The 2,500-nt window shown below is 49.8% G+C and overlaps 1 pseudogene; it reads right to left on the reverse strand.

Moving 5' to 3' along the window:
* Positions 1–2,500, reverse strand: part of LOC123742547 (paired box protein Pax-5-like) — a 64,595-nt pseudogene that overhangs the window by 23,726 nt on the left and 38,369 nt on the right.

The raw sequence follows: 2,500 nt of genomic DNA on the forward strand, positions 1-2,500 counted from the left end.
GTGAGGACAGTCAGGTATTAGTGAGGACAGTCAGGTATTAGTGAGGACAGTCAGTCAGGTATTAGTGAGGACAGTCAGGTATTAGTGAGGACAGTCAGTCAGGTATTAGTGAGGACAGACAGTCAGGTATTAGTGAGGACAGACAGTCAGGTAATAGTGAGGACAGACAAGTATTAGTGAGGACAGACAGTCAGGTATTAGTGAGGACAGTCAGTCAGGTATTAGTGAGGACAGACAGTCAGGTATTAGTGAGGACAGTCAGGTATTAGTGAGGACAGACAGTCAGGTATTAGTGAGGACAGACAGTCAGGTATTAGTGAGGACAGTCAGGTATTAGTGAGGACAGTCAGGTATTAGTGAGGACAGACAGTCAGGTATTAGTGAGGACAGACAGTCAGGTATTAGTGAGGGCAGACAATCAGGTATTAGTGAGGACAGACAGTCAGGTATTAGTGAGGACAGACAGTCAGGTATTAGTGAGGACAGTCAGGTATTAGTGAGGGCAGACAGTCAGGTATTAGTGAGGACAGACAGGTATTAGTGAGGACAGACAGTCAGGTATTCGTGAGGACAGACAGTCAGGTATTAGTGAGGACAGACAGTCAGGTATTAGTGAGGACAGACAGTCAGGTATTAGTGAGGACAGTCAGTCAGGTATTAGTGAGGACAGTCAGTCAGGTATTAGTGAGGACAGTCAGTCAGGTATTAGTGAGGACAGTCAGGTATTAGTGAGGACAGTCAGTCAGGTATTAGTGAGGGCAGACAGGTATTAGTGAGGACAGACAGTCAGGTATTAGTGAGGACAGTCAGGTATTAGTGAGGACAGACAGTCAGGTATTAGTGAGGACAGACAGTCAGGTATTAGTGAGGACAGTCAGGTATTAGTGAGGACAGTCAGGTATTAGTGAGGACAGACAGTCAGGTATTAGTGAGGGCAGACAGTCAGGTATTCGTGAGGACAGACAGGTATTAGTGGAGGACAGTCAGTCAGGTATTAGTGAGGACAGACAGTCAGGTATTAGTGAGGACAGACAGTCAGGTATTCGTGAGGACAGTCAGTCAGGTATTAGTGAGGACAGACAGTCAGGTATTAGTGAGGACAGTCAGGTATTAGTGAGGACAGTCAGTCAGGTATTAGTGAGGACAGACAGTCAGGTATTAGTGAGGACAGACAGTCAGGTATTCGTGAGGACAGTCAGTCAGGTATTAGTGAGGACAGACAGTCAGGTATTAGTGAGACAGTCAGGTATTAGTGAGGACAGACAGTCAGGTATTCGTGAGGACAGACAGTCAGGTATTAGTGAGGACAGACAGTCAGGTATTAGTGAGGACAGACAGTCAGGTATTAGTGAGACAGTCAGGTATTAGTGAGACAGACAGTCAGGTATTCGTGAGGACAGACAGTCAGGTATTAGTGAGGACAGTCAGGTATTAGTGAGGACAGACAGTCAGGTATTAGTGAGGACAGACAGTCAGGTATTCGTGAGGACAGTCAGGTATTAGTGAGGACAGTTTCTGGGTGTATTTGATGTGACAGACAGTCAGGTATTAGTGAGGACGGTTTGCTCATCCACTGGGTCAGCAAACAGGGCAGGGAGAGAGGGAATGAGAGACAGAGGGAGGAAGGGAGGGGAGAGGGGACGGGGGAGGAGAGAGGGAATGAGAGACGAGGGAGGAAGGGAGGGAGAGGGGAGGGGGGAGGAGAGAGGGAATAGGAGAGACGGAGGGAGGAAGGGAGGGGAGGGGGGAGGAGAGAGGGAATGAGAGACGGAGGGAGGAAGGGAAGAGAGACAGAGATGGACTCTCTCCAGCGCAACTTAGAGGGGGCAGACAGGGCCAGATCCTCTGAGGGTGTGTGTGTGTGTGTGTGTGTGTGTGTGTGTGTGTGTGTGTGTGTGTGTGTGTGTGTGTGTGTGTGTGTGTGTGTGTGTGTGTGTGTGTGTGTGTGGATAGTTGATGTATCTGTTCTCAACAGCGTTGCCACAGAGGTCAACATACAGACTTATTGAGAGACTCTATTTCCCTTGGTCTCTCGCTCGCTCACATTCTTTCTCTCTCTCTCCTTTTTCTCTACTGTTTCTCTCCTGTTTCTCAATTCAATTCAAGGGGCTTTCTTTATTCTCTCTCTCCTGTTCTCACTTGTTTCTCTCACTCCTGGAGGAGGAGAGGAGAGAGGGACTGAGGATAGGAGAGAGGGACGGAGGAAAGGAGAGAGGGGAGGAGAGAGGGATGGAGAGAGAAAAGAGGGGTGGAGGAGAGAGGGATGGAGGGGAGGAGAGAGGGATGGAGGGGAGGAGAGAGGGATGGAGGAGAGGAGAGGAGAGAGGGACGGAGGGGAGAAGAGAGGGATGGAGGAGAGGAAAGAGGGGTGGAGGAGAGAGGGATGGAGGAGAGAAAAGAGGGTGGAGGAGAGAAAGAGGGGTGGAGGAGAGAGGGATGGAGGGGAGGAGAGAGGGATGGAGGGGAGGAGAGAGGGATGGAGGAGAGGAGAGGAGAGAGG

The sequence above is a fragment of the Salmo salar genome, chromosome ssa04 (genome assembly GCF_905237065.1).
Source record: "Salmo salar chromosome ssa04, Ssal_v3.1, whole genome shotgun sequence".
Lineage (NCBI taxonomy): Eukaryota > Metazoa > Chordata > Actinopteri > Salmoniformes > Salmonidae > Salmo > Salmo salar.